Below are 17510 nucleotides of genomic sequence, written 5' to 3' on the forward strand. Positions count from 1 at the left end.
CCCATGCCAGCCAGAGCACCTTAAGCTCTGCTGGCTATGGAGGCGGAAACCTAAAGCCTCAGGAGCCAGGAGAAAAGTTCCTTGGCTGAACATAAGTCTGACTACAGAGTGAAGTGCAGTATCAAGAAGAAGCCAAGTTATTCAGTCAGCTCGTCAGTCCAGCAGAGAGAAAAAGATAAAGCAGAGTTGAGTATGCCTGCCAGTTTATGCTAAAGCCTGCTGGAACCAAGACAAAGCCTGAAAAGTGTTTGAAGAAATGTTTATTCAAGTAAATCTGCCATTAAACTTCATCTCAATATCTGGACTCAAGTTATTCTTTCAAATTTCTCAATCATTCCCCCTTTTAATTGCTTCGAAGCCAAAGCCCCAGGTCCAGCGGTATCCATCTAGGAGCACTGTGACACACAAAAAGAGACATGTAGGCCGTACTACACCACTCGGCATTCCTACTACACCTGAGATGTGATAGAGAGGCCCTGGGGGGAGGCGGCCCGTTGCACATGTGTTATACTTTTCATATTTCGAAGCTTCCAAATATTGTCCCTTATCAGGAGCAGATGGCGTTTACACACATAGTATGAGATGATAAAAAAAAAAAAAAAAAACGGCTTGGCGGGGAACTAAGCATCCAAAAATGATGTCTTAATGGTGCAGAATTTAGGCAAATTAACATAGTGTGCCACATTTACCACAACTAAGTGGTATGGCAACAGCTGAACTGCAAACAACTTTGCCTGGTGGGAGTTCAGCTTGCACAAAAGCTAATTGCTGGTAGAGAACAGTTTTTCATGGTTACACATTTTGTTATGGGTGTTTCTTGATGGAGCAAAGGACAAGGAGGAGTCTGAGCAGGAGACGAAGCAGCTGATGATGATGACAAGGACACTGTACTGCTTGGGGATGCTGGCTGGTTGTCACAAAAAAGACCAGGAGAAAGAAGACAAACCTGTTGTGATTGAGAACGCTGACCAGTTCTATTTCCCCAAAACATCCGGTGATGCCGCCTCATGTGCTGCAATAGAGCCCTGGTACCTATGTTTGTGTTTGAACACCCAGAGATTATTTTAATCCTGCAGATCTTGCACATGGCTGTAGTTTTGTGTTCTGGCCTTATGGAGACAAATCGCCATACAGGAGTTGTTTGCACAAAGCTAGAGGCAGCAGAGCTTGGCCTAGGACTGGGACATTTTGAGCATGCAACCACAGTATCAGTGACAACACCAGTTCCCGAGCTGACCACAATAGAAGCAGAACTGGCCATGCTAGTAATTTTGGAGGTTTTGGCCGTATATTACATCCATTCTTTATTTCCAAATCTTCTCCTTTGATGTCTCCTTCTCAGCACCCAGGTTCAGTTGCTATGTCCTGTCCAGCACACAATCATCATAATAGTCCTCACCTTCCTCCACTTTTATCAGACTATAATATCTCATAATGGGCTCTTTGGTACCCCTCCCAACTCTTAACTTTGTGTTTGCCAAAAGTGCCCCTATCACTACCACTGCCCCTATCTCCACCAACACCACTATGCATGGGGTCCCCTGCCTCTCCCTGAACTGCCTCCTAAGGGCAGTCCAAATGCTGATTGCTCTCACACACATAATAAGCAGGGAGACTCTCTTGACTATTTGCTGGAGTGCATGTTGGGGTTTTATTGCCTCTTCTTAGAAAAAAAAGAAGGTGCCCAACTAGGAGAGGGCAGTGAAGACAGGGAGAATGACACTGAAAGACTTCTCTGGGGCTGCAAGGAGGAAGAACATGAGAATGATGTGACCACTGGCACTAAGGCAGAGTGTCAGACTCAGAAGTCACCTTCATGTCATCCTGCTGTAACTGAGAGGAGGAGTGAGCTATCCAATCCAAAATCTCATCCTCTTTCTCCCCAATGATAATATTGTGCCTTTCCGAAACCAGGGAGACTTGAGGCCTAATACTACCACAATTACCACTACTGCTTTTGACAGGATAGATGATTTTGCTACTGCCCACATTCTGGCTCTGGGAGGACAAGGCCTGGCACTGGGTCTTTAATTTCGAACCGTTCCATATTCCAGACATTTGGCCTAATGTATACAGGCACGCAAGGTATAGACAGGTTTGTTTTCTGGAACTTAAAAATGTAGGGAAGGGAATTAGGAGCGAAATATTGTGAGCAGGCAAACTTCTGAGTCTCAGCTTCTGCCACATTGAGAGATTGTACGAACTGGTGCTGGATGATCTGCAATATTTTTGCACTGAGTAAAGAAATACATTCTTTTTTCTATAATCTCTGCCTGGTTCCTTCACATCACTGCACTGAACCCCAGGGAGTGACGGCCTGAGGGAGTACACTGTGACACAGCACAACAAAACCTCATCAGTGCCACTACCACTCCCATCTATTTCACAATGTTCATCTGTGCCCACATTACTGAGAAAAATGGTTTTTATATATACAAATGAGCCTCCAGATGTGACAGGGGCGTTGCCATTACACCTAGAGGCTCTGTTCTCTCTCTGCAACTTGTTGCTCCCTCTCCACTTTCATGGACAGAGCCAGACACTGTGAACATTCTCACATCTGGTCCTTTCAATCAAAGTGGAAGGTGCCTCAAGGTGCAATGGCCAGATGCTATACAGATGCATTCAGCTGCCAAGTGCACATGCAACAGGTTAGGCAGTTTCATACGTAAAAATCTGCTGACAGATGGCCTTAAGAACTCATGAACGAGTGTCAGCCGTGCTCGTATTGGGGCCCGCAAACAGCATATACCGGTAGCAGCAGTGTGCACACAGTTTCACGGATGCGGATCCATTCACCAGAATGGGTCTGCAATCCGGAAGATACAGCGCGGCGTCAGGGGCGTAACTACCATAGCAGCAGACCATGCGACTGCTATGGGGCCCAGGGCAAGAGGACCCCAGTTGGAATCATCTCCTCTTCTACTGGGGGTGAAAACTTGGTCAGGAGTCTACCCTCTAAAGGAACAACTTTTAGCAAATGAGACAGTGGAAAAACGGCCCAAGGGTCACTGAAAGAGGTTTAGGCAGATATCCTTCTGTCCTGTGTGGGGGGCCTGGTTTGATCCTTGCTATGGGACCCTTACTTCTCTATGAATGCCACTGCACGGTGGCATGTAGCAGAAGGCCACGGAAGCACTATGGAGTGTTCTGTGGCATTTCGGTCCATGCCTCAACACCGCTAAAAAATAGAAGATGTTCTATTTTTTGTGGTGCGGATGGATCGCAGATAGGACAGTGCATGTGCATTGGGGACCATCATTTTTTGTCCCCAATGCACGGCATGAGCGGCACACGTTCATATGCATGAGTCCTTAAGGAGAGATCAAATTTGAGAGGTCAATAAGATATAGAGGATGTTAAAGAAGTCATTGTTGGTGGTTTAACGAGAATTGAGGAGTTTACTGGACTCACGAGGTGTGAGTTGGAACATAGGATCCTGCAGTCTCAGGGTAGGGAACAGCAGGAGATGCCTAAGAGGGCCAACAGGTCTGCAGGTCTGTGATGCCCTTGAGGTTCAACTTTCGCAGTAGAGTTAGGCTACTTTCACACTTGCGTTCGGAGCGGATTCGTCTGGTGTCTACACAGACGGATCCGCTCCTATAATGCAGAGGATGGGATCCGTTCAGAACGGATCCGTGTGCATTATATTTTAGAAAGAATTCTAAGTCTCAAAGTTACTCAGACGGATCTGTCCAGACTTTACATTGAAAGTCAATGGGGGACGGATCCGTTCGAAATTGAGCCATATTGTTTCAACTTCAAACGGATCCGTCCCCATTGACTTACATTGTAAGTCTGGACGGATCCGTTTGGCTCCGCACGGCCAGGCGGACACCCGAACGCTACAAGCAGAGCAGAGGACAAACGGTGCCAGACTGAGGCATTCTGAGCGGATCCGCATCCACTCAGAATGCATTAGGGCAGTACGGATGCGTTCGGTGAGAGCCTTCAAATGGAACTCACAAGCGGAGCCCCGAACGCTAGTGTGAAAGTAGCCTTAACTTAGATGTTGCAGATATTCTAAACCTGGACCCTCCATGTTCACCTGTCTCCTCTACCTAAATTTGCACATGCAACACAACCATCATCACATGGATTGTCACCCACTCACTTTCAAACAATCAGGCAGTCCCACCAACAGCCACATCATCATCAATTGGCACCTACACATCATGCTATACTACCCTATCCACCTCCTCATGATTTACAATCACAGCAACCACAGCAAGTTGATCCCAATCCAACCCAATGCAACCTTTCTATCAGGTCGTGTCTCTCTTTGACATAGAATGTGTCGGCAGATAAGAACCATTTGGCCCATCTAGTCTGCCCAATATACTGAATACTATGGATGGCCCTGGCCCTATCTTATATGAAGGATTGCCTTATGCCTATCCCATGCATGCTTAAACTCCTCCACTGTATTTGCAGCTACCACTTCTGCAGGAAGGCTATTCCATGCATCCACTACTCTCTCAGTAAAGTAATACTTCCTGATATTACTTTTAAACCTTTGCCCCTCTAATTTAAAACTATGTCCTCTTGTAGCAGGGATAAAACATGGCTTATCATATCTGTGAGGGAGTCTATTTGCCTCTGTGTTATGAAAAAAGTATGGTTCTCAGATAATGGATATGTAAAAACAGGTAACAGATAAGATTAGAGGGGATCCATTCCAACCTCTGAATTCCCTACATTTCTGACAATGCTTATCCTGCTCTGAGAATGAGGACTAAGGCGTGATTTTTCAGCGTGAGTGCAAAGCGTTTTAATGCGTTTTGCACGCACGTGATAAAAATCGGCATGTTTGGTACCCAGACCCAAACCCAGACTTCTTCACAGAAGTTCGGTTTTGGGTTAGGTGTTGTGTAGATTCTATTATTTTCCCTTATAACATGGTTGTAAGGGAAAATAATAGCATTCTGAATACAGAATGCTAAGTAAATTAGGGATGGAGGGGTTAAAAAAATAAAAATAATCAACCTCATCCACTTGTTCGCGCTGCCCGGCTCGTCTTCTTTCTTCTTCTTTGATGGCCTGGGAGGAAAAGGACCTTTGGTGACGTCACTCCGCTCATCACATGGTCCATCACTCAAATAATCTAAAGATCGGGTCCCCATCCCGATCGTCACCTAGCAACCATGCGTGAAAATCGCACCGCATCAGCACTTGCTTGCGATTTTCACGCAGCCCCATTAACTTCTATGGGGCCTGCTTTGCAAGAAAAACGCACAATATAGATCATGCTGCGATTTTCACGCAACGCACAAGTGATGCGTGAAAATCACCTCTTATGTGCACAGCCCCATAGAAATGAAAGGGTCCAGATTCAGTGCGGGTGCAATGCGTTCACCTCACTCATTGCACCCGTGCGGAAAACTTGCCCATGTGAAAGGGGCCTAAGAGTCTTTTGTTTTTAGATACAATGGGGTTTCCAGAGGTTATACACCCACCAATATTATTTTTGCAATCTGTTTGGTACCATTTCATAAGACAACTGCAGTGTCCCAGGGGGTCAGTAATGTAGCCTTAGATATGCTGGGCTTTGTAGTGCAGGGCAACCCACTAACCTGGGATTCACTGTCGTCTTCAATCTGGGCAGCGACTGGAACAGGCAGTTCATAAATGTTCGTGACGCCAGTGTCAATTAAACGGTGACACGCCGTGTAAGGTTATGTGGAATAATGGAGTAACCACGTGATAGCCAACCCAAAACTGGAACTTTACTGATTGTCAGTGATAATCATGCATGGACATAATTGGAAGCGCAGTTCCATGGAAGACAGTTGGTTTGCATATGAATACAGTTGGTTCCTAGGAGTTACAGACTGGCCGGTTATAGCAAGGTTCATTTCAGAGTGTTAATTACAGGAGTTGCAGTACAGGCAGCTTACACTCTATTCCTGACTGGTCCTGAAGATATGTGACTTATTCTCCAAGGTCTGATGCCCTATCTCTGGCGTATCCTTGAATCTATCCTTATCAAGTACCTCCTCTGTTATCTTGCGTACCTCTTGCTTTATCAGGTTGGCCTCTGTTTATTCTGTGTCCCGGCTGGTTGATTATCACGTTTCGGCTAAAACGGCTGATGACTCAGGAGGGGAACCTTTTCCTTGGATCCGGAACCCGGTTACAGGGCCTATACTACCCTCTCCTAGTCGGCAGGCTCCAGGCCTGCTTTACTCTCACAGGCCCATGGCCTGGCCTTGACTCAGACACAGGATCATCTCTTGCTCCTTCTCCCACTGTCTGCCTGCCTACTACTCCCTGACTGGGCCTTATATAAACTAGGGTTCCCTAGCTCCCTCTAGTGACTCAGAGCTGGAATAACACCCTAGCCGGCCTGCACATGCACATTTCACAGTAACAGGAAGTACATAGCATTACATTAGCAAGATGTTTTATACCAACCTCCCCATAAATACAGGGGGAACGACAGTACCCAAGTGACCCTTCTGTAGTGACGGGGTATTACTCTCCCGTACACTACACAACTAATTTAAGCATTTAGAGGGGTTGTCTAGTGGATTTAAAATAAAGAAGAAGCCATACTCGCCCTTAATGATTACCTGCGCCTGCCAGCTAACTAGTCCCAGTTCAAACTGCGGGAAATGCCAAGAAAGGCTTACTCAACTAATCACAATGCTTCCAACAGTCTCAGCTATAAATAAAAAATATAAATAAAGTAGGGTTAAACACATTTGCCAAAAAAGGGATGAATGAAAATAGGGCTTGAAATATCTTATGATCTGGGTTTCCTACATTAGGTTATGACTGTATTCTGGGGTGGACCTAGCCTTTCTGTTGCCTGAGGTGTAAATTGAAATGCCCCCATGCCAAATTCTCAACCCAACCTCCTCCCTACAGCCTACTGAATTACTTTGTCACAAAGTGCATTTCTTGTTAAGTAGAGGGTGCAATGACAGCGAGCGGCGATTGGGCCGCTCACCATCATTGTACCTCTCAGATTTAGTATTCATACATAATCGCGGCATCTAATAAAAATAACAGAGTGTAAAATCATACTTACCTGATCTATTGGCTCACGACAGGCTGGCCGCCGCCATCTTGCTTGAAGATCTAGCGTGAAATCCAGCTCGGCATGCCGGCCGGCGTGGTGACTTCATACGTCACTGTGCATGGGATTTTGTGTGAGATTTTCAAGCAAGATGTTTTTTTTACACTATTTCAGGTTAAATCGATTCGCTACCATGAAGGACAAGATGATTCAGCTTTGTAGCGAATCAAAGTTAACCTAAAATTCGGACGATTCGCTTAACACTAATTATGATGTGTGCCAGTTTTGAAAGCCCCAGCATGTTTTGTCATCATCCGAGATGTGCTGTGATGGTCCTCCCGTGGACTCATCTTAAAACATAAGTGGTTGGGCATCGGTGCACTCAATCTCTTCCACTTCTGGGGCAGGGCTAGGTGGACTGCTGCATGACTTGGGGCTCAGACTGCTTGGCTGATTTGCAAGGGGGTGAGATGAAAGACTGATGGACATCGGCTGCAGGTGCCAACTGTGGTCTTTCAGCAGGAGACTGGGTGGGAGACAATGTGAAGGAACTGGAGCCACTGTCAGCAACCCAATCTACTATCGCCTGTACTTGTTCAGACCTCACCATTCGTAGAGCCGCATTAGGTCCGACCAAATACCGCTGCAGGTTCTGTCGCCTACTCGCACCTGAAGTAGGGGTTTCACTTGTGCGTGTAGCTGGCACAGATCAACCACGTCCTCTCCCTGCAACAGGAGCTCCACCAGCAGCAGTATGACCTGGGCCACGTCCCTTATTTGACGCTCTCCTCGTATTTCTCTAATTTAGGATCTTGGCCTAAATGGGTGTTTAATTAATAGTAGAATAGAAAGACAGTATGTACAGGGTGTATCTCACACGCCCTGAACCAGACTAGGCATCAATTAATGATTTGGGCCCAAAATGGCTGTATTTCAAATATCTGAATATAACCGAAATATAAAAAGGGTGTATCTCACAATGACATCTGCAGCAAATGCTGACAATTTTTTTTTTTTGCCCACAACGGGTGTTAGTTTATTAACTGAATATGACAGCAGTATATAAGCCTGGAATTTCAAATGCCTTGATACTGTAAGGCCTCTTTCACACGGGCGTTGCGGGAAAACGTGCGGGTGCGTTACGGGAACACCTGCGATTTTTCAGCGCGAGTGCAAAACATTGTAATGCATTTTGCACTCGCGTGAGAAAAATCGCGCATGTTTGGTACCCAAACCCAAACTTCTTCACAGAAGTTCGGGCTTGGGATCGGTGTTCTGTAGATTGTAGTATTTTCCCTTATAAAATGGTTATAAGGGAAAATATTAGCAATCTGAATACAGAATGCATAGTAAAATAGCGCTGGAGGGGTTAAATTTTTTTTTATTTAACTCACCTTGGTCCACTTGCTCGCATAGCCCGGCATCTCCTTCTGTCTTCATCTTAGCTTTTTGTAGCAACAGGACCTGTGGTAACGTCACTCCGGTCATCACATGATCCATCACCCTGGTAAAAGATCATGTGATGGATCATGTGATGACTGTGATGTCACCAAAGGTCCTTGTTTTTTTTTTAACAAATCTCTTTTTATTTAAGAAATCATAGTAATCAAACAAGATGCTAGTGACAATATAATGAGAGTAATTCAAAGACATGCAGATATCCAATTATATTAATGATATCAAATAAGGGGGGATGATAGAAGAAGGGGCGGTGAGAGGGGAGGGGGGGGGTATGGAAAGGGGAGGGTAAGAGGGGGAAGGGACAGATTACATATTATCTCAATAACAAAAGTTATTAAGGGTTACATACAAAAATATAACAACTCAGCTTATATTATTACATGTGAATGTAAATAGAATATAAAAAGTTTTGGTACACTTCAGGTTGGTATCAGCTTAATGTCTCAGGAAATCTACTCACACATGGGTACAGTATATCAATAATGATTGACAAGCTAATCCCTCTACATGCAATATTTATTAGACAGCATAAACTATCATGTATGATGAGCATGAGTATAATATCAGATCTCAAGTTGAAGCGGCACAATGGGTGGGTCTGATATAGAAATCTCCTACAAGATCATTGAGTCACGGAACAGTACACTTTCCATGGATTCCACAGGTTTTGAAACTTTGAGTGTGATCTGGTTGCCCAGCTAGCAAGTTCCTCCATCAGAAAAACTTGGTCGATCTTTTCAAACCAATTTTTTAGTGAAGGGGGAGAGGTACTAAGCCAGTTAGCTGGAATTAATAACCTTGCTGATTGAACGAGCAGGGTGGGTAAGTCAAACGTCGAGGGCTTCCAGTTCTTGGAAGGGAGCCAAAGAAGGACTGAATAAGGTGTCAGTTCTATTGTAGTGCCACATATTTCATAAATCTTTTGCTCAACCTGTTCCCAGAATGTACGGATCAGGGGGCATTTCCACATGATATGGCCTAGTGTACCTGTTTGGGACCCACACCTCCAACATGTATCATTTTCTGCACAACCCATTCTAAAGAGCTTGTGGGGATCATTGTACCACCTAGTAAGGGTTTTAAAAGAGTGTTCCTGCACCTTTTTTACACCTGGAAAATCCATGGGAACTCAAGAACATAAGATCAATCTCCAGGGAAGAAAATTATAGATCTAAATCACTTTCCCAAGCTCTTATAAATGCTGGAGTACTGTTACCTTTTTTGGGGATCAACCAGTTGTACAGGAGCGACATACTATGTCTAGGAAGGGTATTGTGGGAAGATAACTGATCAAACCAAGTTGGGGTAGGTGTGGTAATAAATTTGGTGCGAAGAGCATGACATATATTATTAAATTCAAACTTTGCCAGGAAGTCTCTTTCTTTGGTATACATGTAGTCTAGAATGGAGATTAGGAGAAACAGAGCATTACATTCTGTTGCTGAGGATCCAAGGCTGAGGATCATGCTGCTGGAGCCCAGATAGGTAAGTTTCTTACAAATAAGCAGTAAAGAAAGCAAACACAGGTAGAATACCGCACTAATTGCAAGCTCTTTAGTGTTCTAACAGACTGGATCAGCACATGACTTTACTGTAGTCTGTGCACAATATCATTGACTTCACAACTAGGGATGAGCGGACCCGTGGATGTTCGGGTTCGCTGGGTTCGGCCGAACTTCAGGTCAAAGTTCGGGTTCGGGACCCGAACTTGACCCGAACCCCATACCCGAACCCAATTGAAGTCAATGGGGACCCGAACTTTGGTACTGTAAAAAAGTCGTAGTAAGGGCTAGAGGGCTGCAAAAGGAGGCAAAATGGGGGTAAGAGCAGGACAGTTGCCCTGCAAACAAATGTGGATAGGGAAATGACTTAAAATAACAAAGAATAGAAAAAAATTAAAAATAATAATCTTAAACTAGGAGGCGGAGGTCAAAGTGGAGTAGATTGTTTAGCAGGCGGTGGACATGGTGGTGTAGGCAGAAACAGCGGTGGAGGTGGAGGAGATAGCCAACACTGTTTTTGTTGTTTTTTTATTTTAATTTTGTCTTCCTTTACTTATTTTTTTTTATAAATTTGGGAAGACCCCAAAACATTGGGAAATAGAAAAGAGAATGCAAAAAGAAAGTGCGCTGGAGTATAACAATGGCTGGGTGCGGCTGGTATACTTGTCTTCTCAGCACAAGGTACGGACGAGTCCTGTGGGATCCATGCCTGGTTCATTTTAATGAATGTGAACTTGTCCACGTTGGCTGAGGACAGGCAGCTGAGCTTGTCTGTGATTACCCCCCTTGCCGTGCTAAACAAACGTTCAGGCAATACACTTGATGCAGGGCAGGCCAGCACCTCCAAGGCGCAAAGGGCAAGCTCAGGCCAGGTGCCCAATTTGGAGACCCAGAAATTGAATGGGGCAGACCCATTAGTCAGTACGTGAAGGCATGTGCACACGATCTGTTCCACCATGTTGCTTAAATGCTGCCTCCTGCTAAGACGTTCCATATCAGCTGGTGGTGCTGGTAGTTGTGCTGTGATGACAAAGCTTTTCAACATTTTGGCGATGCTAACCTTCGCTTCTGAGGTGCTGGCGGTGCCCCAGCTACATTGGCGACTTCTTTCTCCTCTGCCTTCGCCTTATGCTTCCACTGAGCCCCTGCTGTCAGGTGTGAATGTCATCAGCAGCTTCTCTCCAGTACTTTCTTTTTCTCTCCAGTGTTTAGGGGATAGATAGTTGAATGCTTCCATGGGACAGTGTTGACATGCTGGCTGACGCTGGTGGAGGTGGTGGTGTTGCTGCCACATCCTCTTGTTTGCGGGGTGGTAGGTGCCACTGTCATTTCAGAGGGGGAGGAAGCGGCTGAGATGGCAGCAGAAGAGGGAGCAAGAGGAGCCTGAGATCTTTTGTGGTTTTTCAGGTGTCTACTCCACTGCAGCTCGTGCTTTGCATTTAGATGCCTGGTCATGCAGGTGGTGCTCAGGTTTAGAACATTTATGCCTCGCTTCAGGCTCTGATTGAACAGCGTGCAAATCACTCGCGTCTTGTCATCAGCATATTGTCTAAAGAACCGCTGGACCAGGGAACTCTTTGGAGCTGGCTTTGGTGTTCTCAGTCCCTGTGTGCGGTGGGCAGTAGCAGGTGTACTGTCTAGGGGACTCCATCTTTTGATTTCCTGCTGGCGCTGTGTGACCACCACCTCTTCCTCCGAACTGCACACGTCACTCGCATGACCTTGATTCCATGTGGGGTCTAGGACCTCATCATCCTCCACATCATCTTCCAGCCACTCCTCACCCCTGCCCTCCTTGCTGGTCTGCACACTGCAGAAAGCCGCAGCAGTCGGCACTAGTGTTGATCACGAATATTCGAATTGCCAATATTAATCGCGAATATCGTCACTTCGAGAATTCGCAAATATTTAAAATATAGTGATAAATATTCGGAATTTTGAATATTCTAGATTTTGTTTCATCAGTAACCTCCCTTCTTGCTTGTGGGCCAATGAGAAGGCTGCAATGTCTTTGTCTGAGCTTAGCAACATCCCTAGCAACCAATAGGAAAGCTGCCTACCCCTTACTATATAAGAACCTCCCCAGCAGCCATTTTCTACAGTTTTTTAAAGTTCTGAGAGAGACAGCAGTGTCATTGCTGTGCTCTGTGCTTTCCACACCACAGTAGATAGATAGCTGGATAGCTCTCGTATATATAATACAGATAGTTAGTGTAGGTTATATCCTGATATGGTGTAACTGTTGCAGTGCAGGGTGTTAGGTATTGTGATAGGTTCTGCTGTCCATACATACATGCAGACCTGCTAAAATGTGAAGTTTCACGTATTTCGCAAAAATATTCGCATCGTTAGTGCCGATTTGCGCAATCGGGAATATATTGGAGCACTCTAACTGCATATAAAGCGATATTTAATGTTCTGCTAACCATTTTCTCCAGTCTCAGTAAACTTCTATCAGCTTGGAAAATGTAGCAAAAGTGATCCACGCCTATATTTTGCACGCATTACGTGAATATTACATTGCCGATTTTTCACGATCAAGCAAATAATCGCAAATTTGTGAATATATGATGAATATTCACACAGATATTAGTGAAATATTGCGAATTTGAATATAGCCCCTGCAGCTCATCACTAGTTGGCACCTGTGTTTCGTCATCATCAGAGACGTGCTGCGGTGGTCCTTCCATGTCCACATCCTGAAACATAAGTGGTTGGGCATTAGTGCACTCAATCTCTTCCACTTCTGGGGCAGGGCTATGTGGATGGCCTACGAAAACCCTGCTAACAGAGTAATCAAAAAGCACAAGAGACTGCTGCATGACTTGGGGCTCAGACTGCTTTGCTGATTTGCAAGGGGATGAGGTGAAATACATATGCCCATGGCCTGCAGGTGCCAACTATGCGGTTTCAGCAGGGGACCGAGTGGGAGACAATGTGAAGGAACTGGAGGCACTGTCAGCCATCCAATCTACTCCCTGCAACAGGAGCTCCACCAGCACCAGCAGCACCACGACCAGGGCCACGTTCCTTATTTGATGCTCTCCTCATTCTTTGAGGTCACGTATGCAGTGCAGGTGTACCTCACACCAAAAATGGGAATATGTCACCCACCGAACTAACAGATGGATTAACTGTATTAATTTCCCTGTCACGTATGCAGTGCAGGTGTATTTCTCACCAAAAATAAGAATATGTCACCCATGGAACTAATAGACGGATTAACTATTATTTTTTTGTCCCCCATAGAATTAACAGCCAGATTTATTATTATATTTCTGTGTCAGGGGTGCAAAGCTGGTATATAGCACCCACAAAAAATCATTATAGGTCACCCACAAAAGAAATAGCCAGATTCCTAACACTCTCCCTTGCTTCAGCTGCCTGCTTCCTGTCCCTGCACTACTCAGAACTGATGGGCGGTGCTACACGTGATCCAGCTTGTATAGAGGCTGGGTCACATGATGCACCGGCCAATCACAGCCATGCCATTACTAGGCATGGCTGTGATGGCTTCTAAGGGCCCACAGCTTAAAAGCTTGTTGATTGGCTGCCCTGCAGCCTTTCAAAGGCTTTATTAAATACCCAAACACCGAACTCGAACCCAAACTTTTCCGGCAAAGTTAAGGTTCGGGTCCGGGTACCCAAACTTTACAGTTCGGGTTCGCTCAACACTATTCACAACCTTAAAATAGCTTTACCACCTGAAATAGATGAACACCACATCTAAGACAGCATAGCATGAATATACCCCTATCCATGAGTTAATCCTATAACTTTTTAATGTCCTCCAAGTCCCTTCTTGGCTTTACCAGTAACTACTTTCAATTGGTGTTCTGTGGATTTTCCACTCCCAGCCAGGACCTAAGATGTAGTCCAGAGAATTTAATCAAAAACATGGATGAACTGCTCAGTGCATTTTGTTCATAAGATAGAGGAGAGGAGATTCATAGAAAAAGCAGGACAGAGGAATTCTTGGGACACTTGGGTCAGGGCCAGGGCCAGGGCATCTAAGTGACTTAATTTCCCTTATTCAGGACTGCATCAGCAATTTGCAGCCAATGACCTCTCTCCTTATAGAGGTCAGAGTTTCCTGCACTGGGCTGAACACACATGAATTTACAGGGAGCTTTAAATGCTTGCTACATCACCATGTTACATGCCTCCTGAACTCATTCCTAGCATATAAATGTTTTAAATTGTCTCAGCCACCCAATTTTAACGCATCAATCATAATGTGGGCCACCTGTGAAAGGCCCAATGCTTCCCTGGCAGATTTATTTTTACATCTATATTTTTTTTATTTTTATTATATGATGAGTAGGATGTTTTGAATGAACCACTGAATACATGTTAGTGGCCATCTTGTATGTTATTTTTTCCCTTTTGTCCTTTAGGAATTATTTTTTCTCAGCATGAGCACTGGAATCTTGAAGATTTTGGAATGGGTAGAGAAACCATTCAAAGCAAGATTTCTGAAGAAAGTGATTTTTTTTTATAAAAAAAAAGTTCACATCTTACAAAGGTTGGTGCACAGTTTCATCATACTGTATCATTTGTATTGCTTCTTTAATTGAAATTACAGCTGCAAGAATTATTAGATGTAACTAATGTTGGACTGGATACAATGGGCCCTCAGGAAGAGATGATTCTGAAGGTTCACCATCCAGCTAAAATCTATCTTCATCTTCTAATTGCTTGGTAAACTCTCCATGATCTGGTTACTTTCAGATTTGGTTGTCTTCTGCTGGATCTCATAGACCCTGTTATGGCTAGTTTCTGTTATCATGTCTGTTGTCATGGCCACTGTATGATCCTCTGGTCTACCGTTCCAAACTCATTAGTTGTCAATTAATATGTTTATTAATTATGAGTCTATCAACTTATGTCAGCTTGATAAATATGTTGTTCTAGTTCAGGGCTGGCCAACCTGCGGCTCTCCAGCTGTTGTAAAACTACAATTCCCACCATGCCTTGCTGTAGGCTGATAGTTGTAGGCAGTCTGGGCATGCTGGGAGTTGTAGTTTTGCAACAGCTGGAGAGCCGCAGGTTGGCCATCCCTGTTCTAGTTGAATTCACACTCAAGACCACATATTGTTTAGTGGTTCAATAGTTTTTAGGTTTTTAGACTGAATCTGACACATAACATATTCACAAGCATCCCACGACCCCTCCACCACACAGCATCTGTCTGTTCTGCTGTCTGTCTTGATCCAGATGAGTTTGACCCTGGACTAAAGGGGCCTTACAACTAACTTATAAAATTACACCGTAACATAACATTATAAAAAACGAAAGCACGCGTTATCAAACTGAAAAAAGGTATTTATCACCTACATAATAATAAAAAACGCCTCTAGGGCAACTCTTTGAGCTGCAATAATAGCTCGTCCATTTTTTTAAATCGGAGAAGGTGCTTTTGCTCCATGTCTTATTTAGTCGATACTGCAGCTTTCTCATTTCTAGTGTTGAGCGCGAATATTCGAATTACGAATTTTTTTCTCGAATATCGCAATTTCGAGATTTCGCGAATATTTAGAATATCGTTCTATATATTCGCGAATTCGAATATTCGTATTTTTTTTTTTATTATAATATTTTTTTTCTTTCCCACTTCTCTAAAGTTGTTCTTACCTGTCCTTTGGATTCCTGGCTTCCTGGCTGCTCCAGTCAGTGGCGTTTTCAACTTACTGCTATATTCCATATTAGCTAAATTACAATCTAATCTATATGTGTATTTTACGAAATTTCGCAAGTTGCGATGCGAGTAATATAATACGAAATAATCGCATGAAGATTTTAACTTAGCACTGCTATATTCCATATTCTAGCCTAATATGGAATATAGCTGTGCTAAGTTAGCACTGCTCTATTCCACACTAGGCTAGAATATGGAATATAGCAGTGCTAAGTTGAAATCTTCATGCGATTATTTCGTGTTATATTACTCGCATCGCAACTTGCGAAATTTGCAAATGTTCTTAATATTGCTCTAACTTCGTCTTTTAGAATATTACGAATATTCTAAAAGACGAAGTTAGAGCAATATTACGAAATTTCGTAAAATACACATATAGATTGTAATTTAGCTTATATAGTGCTATAATCCCTTTTTTTTTCCTCTAATTTTTTTTGCCTCTTCTGAACTTAAGTTTTGTAAAATATGTACACTGTTAAAAAATATTACTATAGCAGTATATTAGCTTAAATACAATCTATGTGTATTTTACGAAATTTCGTAATATTGCTCTAACTTCGTCTTTTAGAAATTTCGTAATATTGCTCTAACTTCGTCTTTTAGAATATTCGTAATATTCTAAAAGACGAAGTTAGAGCAATATTAAGAACATTTGCAAATTTCGCAAGTTGCGATGCGAGTAATATAACACGAAATAATCGCATGAAGATTTCAACTTAGCACTGCTATATTCCATATTCTAGCCTAGTGTGGAATAGAGCAGTGCTAACTTAGCACAGCTATATTCCATATTAGGCTAGAATATGGAATATAGCAGTGCTAAGTTGAAATCTTCATGCGATTATTTCGTATTATATTACTCGCATCGCAATTTCGGCTTTTGCAAATGTTCTTAATATTGCTCTAACTTCGTCTTTTAGAATATTACGAATATTCTAAAAGACGAAGTTAGAGCAATATTACGAAATTTCGTAAAATACACATAGATTGTATTTAAGCTAATATACTGCTATAGTATTATTTTTTAATAGTGTACATATTTTACAAAACTTAAGTTCAGAAGAGGCAAAAAAAAAATTAGAGGCAAAAAAAGGGATTATAGCAGTATATTAGCTAAATTACAATCTATATGTGTATTTTACGAAATTTCGTAATATTGCTCTAACTTCGTCTTTTAGAATATTCGTAATATTCTAAGAGACGAAGTTAGAGCAAATCACGAAATTTCGTAAAATACACATATTAGCCTAGCCATAGTCAATTAGCATAGGAACGTTGCCTTATACTATCAAGATAAATAATCGCAATACGCGGAAAAAAAAATCGTATATTATTCGCGATAATTGGAATAATTACGAATATTCGATTTCGACGAATATAACACGAATATTCATTCGAATATTCGCGAAATATCGCGAAATCGAATATGGCACCTCCCGCTCATCACTATTCATTTCAATCATGTCAATCTTGTATTCAGTTTTCATTTGATCCATGTGCTTTATGCACTTGTTCACTACTGAAAAAAATAAAATAAATGTATTTCAATTACGGTTACTTACAAGACAATTAGTGCATTGTGTGTAGTATGTGTTTAAACACTGCCGATTTACATCTAAATACAATAACTATAGATCTTTAAGTTAATTATATTTTGGTTTGCTTAGTTATAGTTCGAATAGAGTGTAATGCTATTTATTTGGTTAGTTAATAGTTTTTCGGTAGTTTGCAGAGTATGTCACTTTTTTTTACACTAGTTTCTGTTGTCCCCTCATTGTTGGCACTTTTAACCACTTCACGGCCGGCCATTAAGAGTAGGCCTCAGTGG

The sequence above is a fragment of the Bufo gargarizans genome, chromosome 4, assembly GCF_014858855.1.
Source record: "Bufo gargarizans isolate SCDJY-AF-19 chromosome 4, ASM1485885v1, whole genome shotgun sequence".
NCBI classification, from domain to species: domain Eukaryota; kingdom Metazoa; phylum Chordata; class Amphibia; order Anura; family Bufonidae; genus Bufo; species Bufo gargarizans.